Here is a 21,771-nt window from a genome sequence, read left to right as displayed (position 1 = left end):
GAGACACCATACATGCCAATTTCTCAGAATTGGGCAAGAGACTCCTGATTTTTAAATAAAATGTTTTGCTATTTTTTACTTTCTCCCTCGTAAAATATTTCTAACCTCAATTCAATTCAATGGGAAAATTAAATACTCATGATTTCTTTTACAAAATCTCCGTCCCAGCTGCGGCAAAATGTTGCCATGTGCAAGACACACAAGACTACCTGAATTTCTATTTAACAAAGGTAGCGGGCGCCCCTCTCTCGCAAGAACAGACATGATAACCTGTTCAGTGGTTATTAACCACTTGAGAGTTCGCAGCCACTGCTTTTACCCACTGTGCCTTTCACAGATGGGAAATATCCATTTGCATATCAGTCTTTGTCCTGCCCAGGGGCAGTCCAGCACCGAAATACAATGGCAATTCCAATCTGAACGAGAGTACCACCAGCAACCCCATACACGTGTTTCACCCTTGTTGGGGATCATCAGTGAGGTGAAGCTGATGCCTCTCTAAGCACAGTGAGAGGGAGACCACGCCTGGTTGCCCCCAGGAGACCTACGGTTACCAATCCCAGGTTCCTTAAAAATTATTTAACAAAGGTAGCGGGCGCCCCTCTCTCGCAAGAACAGACATGATAACCTGTTCAGTGGTTATTAACCACTTGAGAGTTCGCAGCCACTGCTTTTACTCACTGTGCCTTTCACAGATGGGAAATATCCATTTGCATATCAGTCTTTGTCCTGCCCAGGGGCAGTCCAGCACCGAAATACAATGGCAATTCCAATCTGAACGAGAGTACCACCAGCAACCCCATACACGTGTTTCACCCTTGTTGGGGATCATCAGTGAGGTGAAGCTGATGCCTCTCTAAGCACAGTGAGAGGGAGACCACGTCTGGTTGCCCCCAGGAGACCTAGGGTTACCAATCCCAGGTTCCTTAAAAATTATTTAACAAAGGTAGCGGGCGCCCCTCTCTCGCAAGAACAGACATGATAACCTGTTCAGTGGTTATTAACCACTTGAGAGTTCGCAGCCACTGCTTTTACCCACTGTGCCTTTCACAGATGGGAAATATCCATTTGCATATCAGTCTTTGTCCTGCCCAGGGGCAGTCCAGCACCGAAATACAATGGCAATTCCAATCTGAACGAGAGTACCACCAGTAAGGAACCTGGGATTGGTAACCCTAGGTCTCCTGGGGGCAACCAGACGTGGTCTCCCTCTCACTGTGCTTAGAGAGGCATCAGCTTCACCTCACTGATGATCCCCAACAAGGGTGAAACACGTGTATGGGGTTGCTGGTGGTACTCTCGTTCAGATTGGAATTGCCATTGTATTTCGGTGCTGGACTGCCCCTGGGCAGGACAAAGACTGATATGCAAATGGATATTTCCCATCTGTGAAAGGCACAGTGAGTAAAAGCAGTGGCTGCGAACTCTCAAGTGGTTAATAACCACTGAACAGGTTATCATGTCTGTTCTTGCGAGAGAGGGGCGCCCGCTACCTTTGTAAAACTATTTTTTAAGGAACCTGGGATTGGTAACCCTAGGTCTCCTGGGGGCAACCAGACGTGGTCTCCCTCTCACTGTGCTTAGAGAGGCATCAGCTTCACCTCACTGATGATCCCCAACAAGGGTGAAACACGTGTATGGGGTTGCTGGTGGTACTCTCGTTCAGATTGGAATTGCCATTGTATTTCGGTGCTGGACTGCCCCTGGGCAGGACAAAGACTGATATGCAAATGGATATTTCCCATCTGTGAAAGGCACAGTGAGTAAAAGCAGTGGCTGCGAACTCTCAAGTGGTTAATAACCACTGAACAGGTTATCATGTCTGTTCTTGCGAGAGAGGGGCGCCCGCTACCTTTGTAAAACTATTTTTTAAGGAACCTGGGATTGGTAACCCTAGGTCTCCTGGGGGCAACCAGACGTGGTCTCCCTCTCACTGTGCTTAGAGAGGCATCAGCTTCACCTCACTGATGATCCCCAACAAGGGTGAAACACGTGTATGGGGTTGCTGGTGGTACTCTCGTTCAGATTGGAATTGCCATTGTATTTCGGTGCTGGACTGCCCCTGGGCAGGACAAAGACTGATATGCAAATGGATATTTCCCATCTGTGAAAGGCACAGTGAGTAAAAGCAGTGGCTGCGAACTCTCAAGTGGTTAATAACCACTGAACAGGTTATCATGTCTGTTCTTGCGAGAGAGGGGCGCCCGCTACCTTTGTAAAACTATTTTTTAAGGAACCTGGGATTGGTAACCCTAGGTCTCCTGGGGGCAACCAGACGTGGTCTCCCTCTCACTGTGCTTAGAGAGGCATCAGCTTCACCTCACTGATGATCCCCAACAAGGGTGAAACACGTGTATGGGGTTGCTGGTGGTACTCTCGTTCAGATTGGAATTGCCATTGTATTTCGGTGCTGGACTGCCCCTGGGCAGGACAAAGACTGATATGCAAATGGATATTTCCCATCTGTGAAAGGCACAGTGAGTAAAAGCAGTGGCTGCGAACTCTCAAGTGGTTAATAACCACTGAACAGGTTATCATGTCTGTTCTTGCGAGAGAGGGGCGCCCGCTACCTTTGTAAAACTATTTTTTAAGGAACCTGGGATTGGTAACCCTAGGTCTCCTGGGGGCAACCAGACGTGGTCTCCCTCTCACTGTGCTTAGAGAGGCATCAGCTTCACCTCACTGATGATCCCCAACAAGGGTGAAACACGTGTATGGGGTTGCTGGTGGTACTCTCGTTCAGATTGGAATTGCCATTGTATTTCGGTGCTGGACTGCCCCTGGGCAGGACAAAGACTGATATGCAAATGGATATTTCCCATCTGTGAAAGGCACAGTGAGTAGAAGCAGTGGCTGCGAACTCTCAAGTGGTTAATAACCACTGAACAGGTTATCATGTCTGTTCTTGCGAGAGAGGGGCGCCCGCTACCTTTGTAAAACTATTTTTTAAGGAACCTGGGATTGGTAACCCTAGGTCTCCTGGGGGCAACCAGACGTGGTCTCCCTCTCACTGTGCTTAGAGAGGCATCAGCTTCACCTCACTGATGATCCCCAACAAGGGTGAAACACGTGTATGGGGTTGCTGGTGGTACTCTCGTTCAGATTGGAATTGCCATTGTATTTCGGTGCTGGACTGCCCCTGGGCAGGACAAAGACTGATATGCAAATGGGTATTTCCCATCTGTGAAAGGCACAGTGAGTAAAAGCAGTGGCTGCAAACTCTCAAGTGGTTAATAACCACTGAACAGGTTATCATGTCTGTTCTTGCGAGAGAGGGGCGCCCGCTACCTTTGTAAAACTATTTTTTAAGGAACCTGGGATTGGTAACCCTAGGTCTCCTGGGGGCAACCAGACGTGGTCTCCCTCTCACTGTGCTTAGAGAGGCATCAGCTTCACCTCACTGATGATCCCCAACAAGGGTGAAACACGTGTATGGGGTTGCTGGTGGTACTCTCGTTCAGATTGGAATTGCCATTGTATTTCGGTGCTGGACTGCCCCTGGGCAGGACAAAGACTGATATGCAAATGGATATTTCCCATCTGTGAAAGGCACAGTGAGTAAAAGCAGTGGCTGCGAACTCTCAAGTGGTTAATAACCACTGAACAGGTTATCATGTCTGTTCTTGCGAGAGAGGGGCGCCCGCTACCTTTGTAAAACTATTTTTTAAGGAACCTGGGATTGGTAACCCTAGGTCTCCTGGGGGCAACCAGACGTGGTCTCCCTCTCACTGTGCTTAGAGAGGCATCAGCTTCACCTCACTGATGATCCCCAACAAGGGTGAAACACGTGTATGGGGTTGCTGGTGGTACTCTCGTTCAGATTGGAATTGCCATTGTATTTCGGTGCTGGACTGCCCCTGGGCAGGACAAAGACTGATATGCAAATGGATATTTCCCATCTGTGAAAGGCACAGTGAGTAAAAGCAGTGGCTGCGAACTCTCAAGTGGTTAATAACCACTGAACAGGTTATCATGTCTGTTCTTGCGAGAGAGGGGCGCCCGCTACCTTTGTAAAACTACCTGAATTTCTAATCTGGATGCTTATTAGGATTGAACTATTTGGCGGATATCAGGCAAGGGCTTCATGGGCAAGACTCACAGAGGCCCCTGGGTAGGCGGACATGGGGGTCGAGCTTAGGGTGGGACTAATTAATGGTTGTCACAAGAGCAACAGATGTTCCACATTTTTTAAGTGGTCTTTTCCATTATTGGAGTTGTGTATTTAGGGGTATTATAATTGTTCTTTTATGAAGTGCTTAATACCAACAAGTGGTTTCTATGCACAGGATCGGGAGTCAAACCTGTGTTGCACTGCGTTGTCTTGCTTCCAAGACAAACACGTTGCCCCTGAGCTATCCTTCCTCTTTGCCTGTACACAGTCTGGGTACCTCATCAGGTTTTTAAGACAAAGTGCTTTGCCCAGGATCACTCAATTTGTTCAAGTGGGAAATCTGCTGTCCCCTTCCATTAGCTCATCCCTTCCAAAATCCCATGCTCTCTGGTACCCCTTCCAAAGTCTTCTTCTCTCCTCTTCCATCCTCTCCTTGGGTTTCCTTCCACAAGCTCCGTCACTACTTAGATCATCCCTTCACTTCTGACTTCAGCTTTCATCCGCTTCCCATTCTCCACAATGAAAACTCTTGCCAAAACATGAAAAATAAAAACTGTATACTGCAAACCTCTGAGCAAGAGCCAGATAGGCGAAGCACAATTTGGAAACGCCTGTAGAACATGAATGGTGATGATGTGTCCAATGTTGATGTGTAAAATGTCTTGAAGGTCGTACAACTTATGTGGTTCTTGCTGTTATCGGCTTTTTAAATAGTTTAAACCTGAGGGATAAAATGAATTAGTTTTAACTAGATTAATGTACTGTAATTGAGATAGATATAAAGCCCTATATTAGACTTTGTAAATTTTGTAAATTTATTGAGTTTTAAACTTGAATTGAGCATAGCATAGGGATCTGTATTAACTTTTCTAAGTTTGTTTTATTGTGTTATTTCGGTCTTAAATTGAACACGATTCAGCCAATAAACAATATTTAAAAAATAATCATGTCCGAAGAATAATAGGTGTGTGCCTTTTTTTCAATACAATGCTACAATTGAGCTATAAAAACATAGGACATGGCAAAAGAGAAGCAATCTACCTATATTCACTTACTATTGGTATGCCTCTTTCTATTCTATCCACTCCTCCTTTACATTTCACCCCCAGTCACTTTCCATCAGCTCCCCCGGACCTCCATTCTCATTTACCACCTTTCCCACCTACACCCACCTTGTCTTCTTGGCTTGGCTGGGGAGACTAGAGGATGATGTCTACTCCTCCTCCTGCTCCTCCTCCAGCTCCTAAGCGAGGACTGAACAATGAGGCCCCAGTCCTTATTCAGACAGTGTGCACTCAACAATGCCTACCTGAACACTGTGGCTACTCCCAGCAAGCCACAGAAGGGGCGCTTGTGTTACGGCCATCTTGTTGTGAAAGATAGCCCTCCCATCCAGAATACCGAAGCGAGGAAAATGACACTTTGAAGCACAACATTTTATTTTTTGTTGCCTTTTTGCAGCACATGTTCATTGAGTTAAGGGTGCAAGGGAGCACTAGCTTGCAGGCGAGAGAGAGCCAGGGTGAGGGGAGTGGGATCAGGAGGAAGACGGTGCAGGTTGAGGGGTTTCTGACCTCCTCGTATCACTCCAAGTTATGTGGAGTGGAGGGGGTCCCTCTACCCTGCCACAGAGGCATAGACAGGGTAGGACCTGAGTGGGCAAGACCCCCCCCCAAATCTTTAAATGCCCACTCAGCAGCACTGTGTGGACATTTACAGATGTTAATATCACTGGAGTGGGCCCAACTACATTAGCTTCAGGCCCCACTAGTTACAAGATCTTGGCTACACCTCTGCCCTGCAAATGTGCATTTGTCTATGATGATTTCTTGTTTCACATGTTTAGTTTGATTTTCTATTGAATATCACCATTTTGTTAAACCAATGCAGTCTTATATGTTCCAATCCAATATGTGTTTGTGTGTCTCCTTTGTTGACCCTGACCCCTGTGCTTCCATCTATTAAATCATGATTGAGGCTTTTTTGGAATAGCTTAAACTCCAAACTGAATCAACCAATTTACGCAAGTAAGGCACAGTGGCCCTCATTACGACCCTGGCGGAAAGCAACTGACCTGACCGCCATAGCGTAAATAGCGTATCCGCCATGGCACGACAGAGTAAAGTGCGGCTAATTCTGACCCATCGGGCACGAGCACTACGCCTTGGCGGAAGTGCAAAGTCCGCGATGGCGGAAATGTCCCCAAAACGCCCCTCACCGCCGTCGTACGGCGACCTAGGTGCAATTCCGCCACCGTACATAGCGGTCACCGTAAAGAGCGGCAATCGGAAAATACGGTGACCGTAAATATACGGAAACGGAAGCAAAAAGATGGTCCCGGAACGGGAAACAGCACGCCGTACACCTATAAAATCAGAACATTCACACAACCATTAAAAACACTACCCTGAGAGACATCCCAACCCGTCATCCACCCTAGTGAAACCAAAACAATGGGAAAAGTAGCGAAAAAAGCGTGCGACTGCAAGCGGCAGGTCCACTTCTCACGTGAGGAACTCACGGTGCTCACAGAGACCCTCCAGGAGAATGCTGCCGTCGTCTTCTCGACGCAAATGACCAGGACGGCACTTGCGAACAAGAAGGCCATATGGGCCCTGGTGGCACAGCGGGTAAGTGCGGTGGGGACCGCACCCCGCAACCCACAGCAATGCAGAAAGCGATGGGACGACTTGCGGATACGCGTACGGAGCATACTATCCGCCAACCGTAACATTGCCACAGCTACCGGGGGAGGATCGGAATCACCCATCAAGCTGACCCCCTGGGAAGAAATCTGTGCCTCCACCATTGGAATGGAGACCATAGAGGGAGTCGGGGGGATGGAGAAAGGAGTGCAGACATCCGAAGAATCAGGTAGGTGGCCCAAATAAAACCATGCGAAAACCACAATGTCCAATCATGTGAAGTACCATGTGTCCACATAGTGCAACAGAAACACATGTCCAGGAGAACGTCCACTTACATTGGCCTGATAGCGGACATTAAAAGTCACATTAAATAAATAAATAATTAAAATTCCTAAAAACACCCTCTACACGTGCAGCAGGCACCCCCTAACTGCAGGCTGCAATACAACTGCACCCTCAATCCACACAAAAATGAAACCACCTCCAAGGCTCTGACCCAAATCACCCTCAGGTACCACCCCAATGCATGTGATACATTGCCATTCCAATTTCCACAGACCCATTAATAACGCTTGCCCTCCTTTACTCCACCACAGGGTCCGATTCTAACGACGAGCTCCAGGACACCCCTACCAGCACACCTGCAAAGAGGGCCAAAGACCCTCCACCTCAGCTGCACGCATCAAGACACGGCAGCAGCACAATTCAAGTGGCAGCACACAGGAGGGGACTTCAACAGGCACCCCAGCAGCCAGCATGGCCACAACACCACCACCACCACAGGCCCCCCCAATGGATGCCACAGAAGGCACTGCTTCTGGTGGCAGCAGCACCATAGGTGACACTGCATTAATGGCAGCATGCTCCGACACAGAAAACGGTGATGTCGATGTACGATCCATCCATGACCTGTCTCAATCCCCCTGTTTGTTTCATCCCGTACAACATGAGGATACCACGCAGGGGCACTCACAAGACGACGACTGGCCATCCCCCACAAGCCCTGTGTCAAGGCAACATGAGGTGATCAGCCCCTCTGTGACACCACCGCAAATGGCCATGGCCCAGCAGAGGCAAAAGTCCCTCGACCAGGTGATCGTGCAACAGCAGCAACTGGCCACGCTCCTCAAGGACCATGCTGATGAATGTGGGGGTACCAAGGCAGCCATAGAAACATGTACAGAGACACTAAGGGCAGAAATGGAGAGAAGCACCGAGAGCCTGAGAGTACAAATGGAGAGAAGCACCGAGAGCCTGAGAGTACAAATGGAGAGAAGCACCGAGAGCCTGAGGGGGGAACTGCATGCGACGTCCAAAGACGTATGTGCTGAACTTGCCGCTGTGCGCCGTGTGCTCACTGAGCTCTCACAAACCCTTAGGGACATGCATGGACGTGAGCAGGCAGAGACATCATCCGTTGCAAGTTCCGTCCAGGGCAGCCCCCAACGTAGATCTGGGAGGAACCTGCGCTCCACAGGCAGGGGTGCCCCTGATACCCGGAGAGGGGGCTTGCAATAGCGTCTGCCCACTGACAATGAGCATCCTTGGACACTGGTGTTCGGGGGGGAGGTAGGACGGTGGAGGGGGTGTGTTGGGCTTACTTGGGTGGCGGGTCGATGGGGTGTGTAACACAATTTCACATTTGCTATAAACATTTCACAATCATCCAATGAGATGTGTGGACATTGATCTTTGTGTACGAGGCCATCATAGGCGTACAGTTCATATTGTGCATGTTCCAGACACACACAGTGCCACAACTCCTGTGTCCATGTATCAACCACCAGGCGTGAGTGCTAGAAGCATGAATCTATGATATTCTGACGAATTTCACGGCCCTCCTGTGCCTCGCGGACTCCTTGAGGTTCTGCCACATCCCCACCCACATCATGACCATATTCTGGTGCTTGCAGTTCTGCGTCAGGGGGCATGGGCACATTTCTAGGTATGCACATGTTGTGTAGCATGACACATGCCATGACCATTTTAGCAACCTTCTCATGGCGGTACAGGAGTGCCCCGCCAGACCTGCTGAGGCAGCGGAAACGACCCTTCAGTAGGCCGAATGCCTGTTCTATGACTACACGGGTACGTGAGTGGGCATGGTTGTAGTCCTCCTCATGCTGGTCCTGTGGGTTCCGGAGTGGTGTGAGGAGCCATCTCTTCAGTGGATACCCGGCATCACCTGTATGTGGACAATAAAGGATGTTTGAGGAATGACATTGCTACGTAAGCACCCCCCCCCCTTCCTGGCAGGTCATTGCCGCATCACATACCCCACATTATCATGCATGAAATGAGACTCACCGAGTAGCCAGGATCTGTTCCCTGCATGTCGCTCCATGTAGCGTGGTATTGTTGAGTTCCGTAAGACCATGGAATCATGGGTTGATCCAGGAAATCGGGCACAACAATGTGTAATGATCCTGTTTGAGTCACACACCATTTGTACATTAAGAGAATGATATTGTTTTCGGTTGCGGTACTGGGCCTCCATGGCATGTGGGACAACCAATTCCACATGGGTGCAGTCGATGGCACCAATGCAACCCGGTATGCCGGCAAGTGCATGGAATCCCACTTTTGTGTTCGTAATTTCCTGCTCCGAGCGTGGTAGAGAGATGTAGTCGTCTGCGTGCTTCAGGAGGGCATCGAGCACTTGCAATAGTATCCGTGACAACAGTGGCTGTGAAATGCCATGCAACTGTCCGACTGTGTGCTGGTAGGTGCCTGTGGCCAGGAAGTGGAGTACAGACACCACCTTCAGTAGGGGTGGGATGGCGGTTGGGCTATCTATCATGCTGACAAGGTCAGCGTGTGTCATGTCCACAATGGCGGTTATGGTGTCCCGGTCCAAACGGTAGAGGGTGTGGATCTGCTCATCAGTGAGGTTGAACGGATGTGCTCGGAGGCGTGGGATTGCGGGCTGCCTGCGTGGTGGTAGTGGCTGTGCTGGTGGGCCTTGCTGGCCCTGCCTTGCCCTCCTCCTCCTCCTGCGTCTCCTCTGTGCGGCCGGTTGTTGTAGTAGTTGGTGTTCGTCTTCTTCTTGAAGTTGGAGTACTTGCAGTGCTATCAGGTCCCCCAGGGCCAACATCGCAAGTCCTGCCGGTAGCATTTTGGAGTGGGTGTGGTTGTGGGAGGGGGTTGGGTGTGCAATTTATGTGTATCCAAGCTGTATAGCCTCCACCTGTGGTGATTCATTCCACCTGTGCAAGCTGCAATCCCCTTTGGGCGAGCACGTCCCGCACACAACGCTGCAAATCGACGCATGGCATCTTGCTATTACAATCATGTATTTCATCCCGATGGCAGTGAGATTTTGCTTCATATGTTAATTCTGCTATGCTCCCATTGTTTCACATACTATCTTTGCAGTCGGGAACATACTTGTGAAGGGTCCGTGGAATGTAGTACTCGATTAACGGTGGACCCTCATGCAGCGCTGTACCGCGGTTCACCGACGGGCGGGGCGTCCCATTTGTGAGTGTAGCCAGTTGCCATTTTCACACACTGCCGCACTAAATGGATGGATTTGTGATTTCAAGCGGTCACAGATGCCTTTTCGACGTGATGTTGCAAATGAGGAATTCGAAGGACAGCGCTTTCGGTTTCCAGCTAGCGGCGAGGAGACGCCCACAGGTCTGACTGCAGATAGAAAGTTCTATTGTTTAATGTCCTTGGGACAGGGGCCATGCCGTGAATGCAATGATTGATATGAATAGTATGGGATGCGCAATAGCGTAGTGGAGGATAAGGCAGGACGTTCCCAAATACATGTTACTTCACAACACTAGAATTCCGGCCTGGAGCACAGTGGATTTAGCAGACTGCATTTAGCACAGATTCAATGGAAATTTCTAATGTTATGTGAGTAAATAATCAGGAGTTTTTATACCGGGATGAGGGAATGATGTATGGATGCATGGACAGATGATTTAATAGAGAGTCTGCCATGTACATGGCTTTTTGGAATCTATCAACTTCCTCTGCGCTATGTGATGCAGGGCTGCCATAGTGGGGCCATCGTCTATCTGCCCTTGTTGAACCCTCCCTGTCTCGACGCGCCTTCAAACACTTGTGTCTATGCACGTTACTAATCCCATCTAATGGATTCTGTTTTAACAGACGCATGCACACAAACACTCGTTTGTAATAGTGTTTTCAACTCGATTTATATGGTTATGATTCGCAAGTGATTATTGGGTGCGAATAATCCTTTTGAGTGGGCTAGCATGCATATGGCTGTGGATTTAGTGTGATCTTTGAAGTGAGTAATGCAAATGAAGTTCAGATGCCCATACTATTCTTTTTCGTTTCATTTGGGTGACAGGTATCTCCTCCCCTTTTGCCGCTGCCATCTGTATGCCACTCCTGCAGATGGCTTTTACTCCCGACACCTGCTGCTTCGTGTTAATCAGTGGAGCACCATTACGATCTTATGGGACGATCGCCAATGGCCCACATGCCCTTACGCAGTACTAGTGGCTAGGAGCAACATTTCGAGCTTTCAGCTGGACTAGTGCCTACCTAATGGGACGGCCCTGCGGTTCTAGGCGCTTCCATGTTGCCTTTTTGAACGTGGATGTAGCCCCTGTGTACCATGGAGGAACAGGGCGTCACACAAGAAGAAGCTGGTCATTTATTGCGGATGCAGCCCACAATTATGAGATATGATTTGGAGTTCATGACCTAATAGCTGTATGGCCCGGGTGATTTTGTTGTGCATTAAATTTTGATTATGATATTGACCTTGTAGAGTTATTCTTTGCAAGTAATGTAGCATATTCCTATTTGTGGAGCGATGTATTGTGAGGAGATCTGCTTTGGGTTCGGCCTTCAGAGCATAGTTGCGTGGTACTGTACTGGGCGCGTTTGCCTACGAAGGCCAGTAAGGTCAGGGATAGGGGCTGCCATTATGACTGTTTTAATGATGTCATGGTCATGGGAGGGGGATTGGCTTTTGTGTAACAGATGCCGGTCAGCCAGGTGGATTGGTGGAATGATGTGATTTTCAGAATATGGCTGGTCACAGGTGCCTGTGTTTGCGTGCGTTTCTTGGAGGGAGACTGAGGTCATGTCCATTGGAATGGCTTCTGTATTCGTGCCATCTGTGCCCTGCTGCTCCCATTGGCCCCTCTTGAGATGTGCCTGGCTGCTCAGTCACTCTGCCAACTCGTGTGGTCCATGCTTATGCTGCTGGTTGGCTTGTTTACTGGCAGGAGTACAGGGCTGGTGCAGTCTCACTCAGGATACTGCTTTGTATGTTGCCTTGCACTGGTGTCAAGCGATGGGGGGCCTGTTTTTGTTTGTCTCAGTTTTCAGTTCATGTTGCTGTACTTGGAGCTTCACATGCCTGTGCTGCATCAGTACGGCAATGGTGCCATGGCTAATATGGATGGCCACTCACAAGGCACTTGGAGCCCCTACATTCATTTGTTCGTTGGCATGCATGGGTGACTTGTACATTTCACTGGTTGCATTGTTTGACTTCATTGCACCTACGAGGAGTTGTGCAATGTGGCCAGGGAGTGGTGTACAGGCACTCAGTAAGGCCTTTTACGGTTGGTTTGCGATGCCGTACTTATCACCATGGCGGAATGGTACTTTCTGCCATTCTTGATGGCGTTAGGTACATGTCCGCTAGGGTCAGAATTCCCGTACCGTTGCGCCATGGTGGTAATTACGGTTTCGCAGTGCGCGCGTGCGCGTACTTGGTGCAGTTAGCGTTGGCGTTCACTACGGTGTCGCTAATGGCATCGTACTTTACGGTGACGGGTCATAATCGCAACGGGCGGTATTCGATGGCGGTATTGCATTTCCGCCATCGTTTTTCGATTTCCGCCAGGGTCGTAATGAGGGCCAGTGAGATTAAATGATTTGCCCAGGATCACACACTTAGGTTAAGTTGTAAAGTGAGACTTTCAGCATAGTCTGAAATGTAGGTACTTGACCACGCATCTTCCCAGTTTAAGTTAACACAAATCTGTATTGACGTTTGGTTCTGAATATTTAAAATAATACTCAATTTTGTACAGATTAGTTTAATGCACAAGTCACATGATAAATTAACCTGCCAATGTATATATCATTGTAGAAATGTGTTGATGAAAAAGAGTAAGGGTGTTATTTTGTTTTGAATCTTAACCTTCACAATGTGGGCCACTCCTATTTCCACTTGTTTGCAAAAGGGCCCCTCTAGGCAATTTTAATTGTATCCACCAAATATTGGAAAAGTAAATGGTAAAACACAGGTAAAATTGCCTTTGCTCTTCTCTTCTCCACTATGTGTCTGGAAAAGGGGTAAATCTCTCCTAAAATCAATGATTGTGGGTGCCATCTACCATGGATTCATTTGGACTCTGCCTGCTTTTACCAGGTGTAAAAGTCATGAGGGTTCCAAAGGAATCCATTAGTTTTCCACCAGCATAAAAATACATGTTGGTGGGAAACCAATTGAATTTGGTAGGCAGACCTGTAAGTTCAGGCGAAAATGTTAAGTCCACTCTACTCTCCAACTTCTCCTGCCAAACCCTATAAAATCCTGCAGTGCATACAAAGTGCTGGTAAATGCTTTTAGCAACACTTTTTCCACTCCGCTGTACTTGGAAAAGGAACCCCTATGATTGTAGCTTTAGTTTTACCACCCTGAAGGAAATCCTACAAGCTCCAGCATGCAAATTGTTGAGGACTTCATGATGTCATTGTTTCTCACAGCTTGTTCAGTAGCACCATAATTTCTTATCACCCAATAATCACACTTAAAATAGCTTATTAAAATCTTATATACTTTAAAGAAAAAAGTACCACAGCAATGGTCATTGCCAGTTACCTTTTCCCATCTCCAATCAACTACTGTTGTAAACCTGCAGCTGAGACACGCCAAAAAGATAAGCGCTCAATGGGAGGCCCTGTGTGGCCCCTACTGTTTGTCTTTGAGGAAAGAGAGGCAGAGCAGGGAGTTCCAGGGGCATTTGTCCCCTTAAATCCACCTCTGATTGTACTCTTTAGGAAATATTCAAATAGCGCTTTTGTAGTTTTAAAAGATGTGCACCTTTCATACTTGGCCAGCAACATTATAGGGAACACTCTTCTCTAGTGTTCTTTTCCAGGTGATTAATCTTCTGTGAGGCAAATGTTTATTGGGGGGTGGGAACAATTCTCACATCCCGCCGCCCTCCTCACCCTCGTCACTGGTGGGATTCCGTAGTAAGTAATTTCTATTTCCGGCACTGACTAAACACCCAGGAGTTACATCATATTTTCCAAACAACAATCACAATACACATGATGAATTCTGTTTATATACAAACTCAGTTAATAGTTACTCAAACAGTATGAGGTTATCAAATCAGTACTTATCAGTTCGAATCATAAAATGCTCTGGTAAGTACGCATGAGAAGAAGCTGAAAGTGGTCTATACTCACCATCCTAGCCTTGACATTTTCAAGTAAGCCTACGTTGGACCAACTCAGTGAGGCGCTGCTTGATTCCCTAGGCGGAGCAAGAAGGTTGCACAAATCTGGACACATGCACTGGCACTTAGGGAGACACACTGAAACCAACTTGCATTGGCAAAGCCAACAGTTTGGGCTTTTGAGTGGGCATGGGATGGCCATTTCCCAAGCACTGCCATAAGGGTACCATATGGTCATAACATGGAAACAGCTGGATAATGGTGCATGTACTTAGGCATATGTTATTGTCTGGCAAATGCCTGTCTAAAACCTATACAGAATCCCAATATGTTGGCATTGTGATTGCTTATTCTAAACAGGACTCCAGTGCTAGGACACATATTGATTTTAAATCAACTAGATGAAGACAGATTGTCGAGATATTTTTATTACAAAAGGAGCTAATTTACGAAGGCAATTAACTAATTGAACACTGTAAAGAATGCTAGATACAACACTGCTAGGCCCTATATAGCATAATGGTTGGTGTTCTTTGTGATAGAACTTGTTCAAAGAGTTCACAAGAGGATATATGTCGGTAGTGAGGGGTAGGTCATTGGTAGGAATGCCATAGGGATTAACATAGCAATGGGTGGGTAAATTATCAAATGCGCCCCTAGGTCGATGGGCTGTGTGTCCCTCCTCATATCCCATCTCCGTCCTATCTGTGTTCCAGTGCAAGAGATCTGACTTACACCTAATACCCAACACTAAAAAAGGCTGGATGTAAGTGTCTGAATCAGTCATAACCACTGGCATTGCTCTGGTCAGCCTTCCATACCATTGTTTGCTAATCATCTTCAGCCTGACACTAATGTGAGTAGCCCTGCCCATACTGCTAGATCACAAGGCCTAAAGGTGCGTGCTGTGGTGTGTTCCAGGGCAGACGAGACATGGCCAAGTCGTTAAGATTGATCTGCACCTTTAAGTGGCAGGACCAAGTCTCATTTGCTAATGGCTTATTCCCACCTATAATGACACAGAGATACGAAATAATTATGGTATACAAGGCTGCCCAGAGCAACGATAGTGGCAATGTTTAATTCAAAGCCTTGTATCTATCACTTTGATTATACGGTATCATACCAAAATCCTGAATGCAAAAATTCAGAATATAAAAATGAGGAACCTTTTACTACGCATTTCACTGCAAGTATATGTGGGGGTGGATTATGGTAATACATTAAGGGGATTATGCTGGGCCTGCAGGGGTTCTCCCCCGCATATGCTTGCGGTGAAAGGAAGAAAATCAACATTTTCATATTCATAATTATTTTTTTGCAGTGATCACAATCCCATAGATCCGATTTTACTACACTCTCCCCTCCAGAATAAATTGTTTCTTAATACCCACCTTATTTATTCACCTATACTGGCATAGTTAATGCAACAGAAAATACTTTGAATGTAATTTGTATGGGCTTTTAGTCGGTTGATGTACCTGTTGCTTAACTCTGTATGCAAACAACTTCAGCTGTCATTTATTGTTTTTACAGTTACATTTTGTGAGGAGCCAGGAATGAGACGCGGACACAGAGGACTCATGTTTTTGGTTATAGATTTTTATTAAATAATAAAGGGTTTGGAAAATTCCTCACTATCCTTAATCTAGGAGGTATTTCCCTACCTCAACCAAAACTAAGGGTATGCCATGTGTCAAGATGCCCAAAGCAAAAATGTCCTTTGCCCGAAGACCAATCCTAGCCCACATATTCTACAAGTAACTCTAAGTTTAGTTTAGTTTAGTTTATTTATTTGTATGGCGCTCTAAGCCCGGAGGCATCTGGGCGCATTTCTAACATAGACAAGTTACAGACAGTACAGTGGCACAGTTAAAGTTAGCACAATTTACAGAAGATACATTGTTCATGAGATTTAATTTACAGGTTAGAAGAATTATGTTAGTTAAAATTTATTTACATTTTTACATATCAGCATTTATGAAGCTGTCACAAATAGAGGTCATGAGGCAAAAGGTGTCAATGCTCCTGAGCGAGGAGCCAAGTTTTCCCATTTCTCCTGAAGGGGTGGTAGGCATGTTCAGTTCTTAACGGTAGGGGTAGCGTATTCCGTAATTTGGCTGCTAGAACAGGTAAGCTACTACTTCCTGTCTTTTGTTGTTTGAAGCTCGGGATTTTAAGGCAGTGTGCTTGTGCCGATCTCGTTGGGCAATCTGAGGTGTAATGAGCGAAGATCTTAGTCAGGTATCTTGGGGCTAAATTAGCGAGGCTTTTGTGGGTAAGTGAAAGGGTTTTGAAGGCAATCCTTTGCTTAACTGATAGCCAGTTCAAGTTGCGTCTTACCCCAGATATATGTTGTGATTTAGGGATATTCAGAGCAGCCTTAAGGGCGTTGTTTTGCAGAACTTGCAACTTATTTAAGTTCTGTTGACTGGTTCCAAGGTAGAGTGCATTACAGTAGTCTAAATTGGAGAGTACTAGAGCTCTAGCTATAGAGATACAGTTAGGTGTAGAGAGGAACGATCTGCAGGGCGTGATGAGCTTGCAGGTGTATGCTGTAGAGGAGGACGATGTATTGACCTGTATTGATAAATCTAGGGATGAATCGATGTAGATGCCAAGCATTTTTACATCCTTGGAAACCTTGATGAGGTTACCATCAATATTAAAGGAGTCAAATTGTTTATCAAGTCTGCTGAGTTTGAGTTTGGAGCCTAGGAGGAGAAACTCTGTCTTCTTGTCATTGAGGAATAATCCGTGTTTAGCCATCCACATCTGGATGATGCTGTAAATGTCGTTAAGTACTTTGGCGTCTGTGTCATAGACTCCAGTGATGGGTATGAGTATCTGGGTGTCATCTACGTAATTGGTGTATGTGACACCCATATAGTCAAGATCGTCAAACAGAGGCTTAGTAAATACGTTATAAAGAGTGGGAGACATGCAGGAACCTTGGGGGACGCTGCATGTAACTGGTGCTGGTTCAGCAGAGGCTGAAGGTGAAAAACTCTCATTGATCTTTTATCAAGGAAGGACTGGATCCAAGTAGTGGCTTTGTCAGAAAAGAGTGCTGCTGAGGTAAGGTGTGTACAGAGGACTTTGTGGTCTACTAGGTCGAATGCAGCTGACAGATCTAGAAGGAGGAGGCGGGCAAGTTTTCCTTTGTCTTTTAATTCCTCAATTTGTGTTTTTAGGTCAATTACGGCCTTTTCGGTCCTGTGCCTTGGTCTAAAGCCTGATTGTCTAAAGCCAAGGAGGTTATTTGTTTCTAGGTGATCTTGAATTTGCAGGTAAGTTGCTCTACCAATCATTTTCAAAAGAAATTGGACTTTGGTAATGGGTCTAACGTTCGTGGGGACATTAGGATCTAGGGTCGGCTTCTTAAGTAGCGGGAGGACCCAGATGTCTGTAAGGTTGTTGGGCACTATGCCTGTTTCGAATGAAGAGTTAATTAGGGAGGTGATGTAGGGCATCAGTTCCTTGGCTGCCTCTTTTATGATGGGCGCAGGGCAAATGTCCCCCTGCCATCTTGAGGGTTTTAGTTTGGAAATTATGTCCTCTACCTCCTTAGTGGTGAGAGGAGAGAAGTTGAATAGTTTCTGTGTGTTTAAGTAAGGAGTGGCAGTCTTAGGTTTGGAATCGGTATCCAAGATCGTACGTTTTTTGTATTTAATTTTATTTTGTAGTATTGTTATTTTGTTTAGTAGTGCTGCATGAATGTTAGTGCACCATCTGGTATCTTTAGAATAGGAGACTGGACTGGACGCGGGGGCATGGCTTTGAGCCGACGCGATGCAGTCGCTCCTCTAAGGCCGCCCGTGGACGGCCCGCTGCTTCAGCTAAAATCGCGCGGTTCCTGTGGCCTATACGACCCACGGACGACAGCTATGTGGATCGGAACTGATGGGGCTCTAGCGGCTCAAAGATGAAAGCTGGGAGAGGGAGCACTATGTCCGTACTCGTCGCCTGAATCCCGGCCCCCCCCTCTGTGAATCGGAGAATCCAAGATGGCAGGCGCACATATGATGGCGGCCACAGTCAGGAGTCGGAGGCAATCTCTTCTCCCCGACCTCGAAGATTCACTGCTTCTCCTGGATCGCACCCACAGGCTGAACCCTCGATGCGGTTTGGAATCGGATGGCCCCACCTGACGTCATTACTAGGGTGCACTTCTTTACTACGAAGGAAGCCATCTCGGCAATAAGCCGCTCCAAAGACGAGATTACATTTCAAGGGACTTCTCTCCAGATCTTCCAGGACCTCTCTCCGCTTACTCTTCAAAAGAGGTGGGCCCTACGCCCTTTGACCGCTCTTCTTCAGGCTCAAAAAATCTGCTACAGATGGCTCTTTCCCACAGCTCTGCAATTTTCCTACAAGGGCTCGGTCAGGAAAATTAGCCACCTGGAAGATGCTACCGACATCCTACGTCCACATGCTTCCAATCCCTCGTCTCTCCCGCACTCCGAAGCAGCGGCTGATTCAAACCTGGTGGCCTCCCCTAATCCCACACAAAACTCTTGGTCGAGGGTTCCCACATTCCGGAAGAGGAAATAGCCAGATGCAACCCCATGATGGAGCTTCACTTCAATCCTGGCTCACAGTCCGGCACCATGATCCGATCTACACCCTCAGGAACACAGATAAGCTTTATTCCTTAAGCAGCGGGCATTATTCCACGGCCCATGCCCGGTTCCAAGGCACAATCCATCTACGAGTCCTTGGAACAAACCACTAAGAATGCTCATAAGGTTAGCCATGTTGGCTACACACTGTTCGAAGGCCCTGTTGGCCAAGGGAGGCACTAGACCCGCAAAAGGTTAGCCACCCTCAGTTAAAACTCAGTCCTCCCGTTGGCGGCCCGAGAAAAAAACCCACAGGCAGGTTGGGGAATGGCTACACACTCCGCGACATGATGGCTGATTCCTCTACATCTCCCCCCTCCCCCAGGACTCATCAACCTCCTTGGACCTGGCCCCGGAACATCAAACTTTAAGGTTCGTCTCCCTGAATGTCAAGGGACTAAATTCACCCGCCAAACGCAAGTCTATCCTACAGAAGCTTCAGAACGACGGTGCAGCTGTCGCTATGCTACACGAAACCCATCGGCTTCCGGCAGACCACAGCCGCCTGCGATCCCGAGACTTTCCGAAGCAACTTTGCGCATCTGGGAACTCCAAGAGGAGTGGCTATTCGGGAGGGGCCTAAACCCTCAGATTTTGGACTATATAAGCTGCCCAGAGGGGCGATACATGGCGGTGAAATGCCTATTACTAGGACAACTCTATTCTATAATCTCGGTATACGCACCCAACTCAGGCCAGGCGCTGTTCTATGAATCCCTGTGTACAACCCTCTCCCCGTTTTTGGAAGGCTAGATAGTGATTGGAGGGGACTTCAATGGGGTCCCGGACCGCTCGAAAGACAAGTCACACCCACCCAGCGCTGGAGACCTCACCATAGCCCTGGCTCTCCTACAACTATTTAGAACCTTGTGGGTGGTGGATTCATGGAGAGTACTCCACCCATCCGAAAGAGACTTTTCCTTTTATTCCTATGTCCACCGGACCTTCTCCAGGATAGATCTTCTCCTAGTGTCCCCACAAATCTTTACGTTTACGAACAATGTGACAATTGGCTCCAGAATCTTGTCTGATCATGCTCCAGTGACCCTGGACATCCGAGTGCAGGAACCAGCTAATCCCCAACAGCATAGATGGACCCTATATGATCCGATTCTCAACGAGATGCCACTCAGGGATGCAATCGCAACCACGATCACCAACTTCTTTAAGGAGAACCCCAGTGAGGACGCCTCTACCGCCAACACTTGGGACACAATGAAAGCAGTAATGCGGGGTGAACTGATTGTGCAAGGAGCGGCCTATCATAGACACAAGCGTCAAACTCGCCAGGACCTTGAGGAAGATCTTAAAAATGCAGAAAGGACCCATAAGGAGAAGGGCTGGACCCCTAAAACCCAGCGAGCCATCCGGATAGCACAGATAAAGATTGAGGCCCACTATGCTGAACACACTGCCCACCAAATGGCAATAGCAAAACAGTTTTATTATGCTAAAAACAAAGCAAATAAGCAGCTAGTGGCCAAACTTGCCAAAGCGAAGAGGAACAATACAATTGTGGGCCTGCGGGACCAACAAGGCAAGGTCCATTACGCTGACCAGGACAAACTGCGACTCGCTGCGGCCCACCTAACTCAGGTGATGACCGCTCCAGCACGGGACATGGAGGAACAGAAGGAATACTTACGGGGTGCGGCACTTCCCCGGCTAAAAAGAACAGCCCGTGACTCTCTGGAGGCGTCGATCACTGACAAAGAAGTGGACGAGGCAATAAAAGCTCTCAAATCCCGAGCCCCTGGCCCTGATGACTACACAACCAGGTTCTATAAGATTTTCAAACCCCGGCTATTAGCACCTTTGGTACAGTTGTTTAACTCGTTCAGGACCACGGGCACCGTAACCCCATCCATGCAGGAGTCAATTACGGTCTTACTACCTAAACCTGGGGCGATCCAAAGAACCCTGCATCATATAGACCCATTGCCCTGCTCAACATAGATGCCAATATTTACTCTAAAATCCTGGCGTCTCGTCTGTCTCGATTCTTGCCGGAGATAATCAGTGCGGATCAGAGTGGCTTCCTCAGACACCACTCCACGTCCGACAATATCCGAAGAGCCTTGGATCTGGTGGAGCTCGCTTCCAGAGATTCCCGGGAGCTGGTGCTCTTGGCCCTGGACACGACCAAGGAGCTTGACAAAGTGGATTGGACTTTCATGAGGCTCACTCTGGAGGCTTTTGGATTTGGCCCGGAATTCTGCACCATGACGCTGGCAAATTACAAAGCCCCCAAAACCCTTCTTAGAGTTAACGGCACCCTCTCCCCCCCCATCAACCTAACTTGCGGAACCCGACAGGGCTGCCCGCTGTTGCCACTTCTCTTTAATTATGGAACCGTTTGCCCAGTGGATCAGGTTGAACCCTGCAGTCGAAGGCCTTCAATCAGGCCCGGCGCACCACAAACTGGCCCTATATGCAGATGATGTCCTCCTGACTATCACGAAACCCCGCTCCTCCCTCCCTCAAGCCCTGGCTGAGATAACAAGCTATGGCAGGGTCACAGGCTTCACAGTTAACTACCGGAAATCATTCGCCATGGGAGTGGGCTTGACCCGAGAAGCCTGAGAAGCCCTGGTTTCGCTGTGCCCAATACATTGGTCGACCAAAGAATTTAGCTACTTGGGGGTTCAGATCCCGGCCAGCCCAAGCGAGACTTATCAGGCTAATTTTCCCCCATTATTTACAAACTTGGAGGCAGATTTGAGACGCTGGGCGACACAGGAGATATCGCTGATGGGCCGTATCACAGCCTGTAAGATGAACTTACTACCGAGATTTCTGTATGCATGCTCCACACTCCCAGCGCCGGTCCCGGCGCCAGCCCTTCAAAGCTTACAGAAGAAAATGCTGCAATTTATTTGGAGGGGGGAAAAGCCCAGGATCCCTAAATCCACGATGCTGGGCAACGAGAAATTGGGTGGGCTCGGGGTCCCTGACTTTCAGAAATACCAAATCGC

The sequence above is a fragment of the Ambystoma mexicanum genome, chromosome 3q, assembly GCF_040938575.1.
Source record: "Ambystoma mexicanum isolate Mex_15411 chromosome 3q, UKY_AmexF1_1, whole genome shotgun sequence".
Taxonomy (NCBI): Eukaryota; Metazoa; Chordata; class Amphibia; order Caudata; family Ambystomatidae; genus Ambystoma; species Ambystoma mexicanum.
This window is presented reverse-complemented; position numbering follows the sequence as displayed.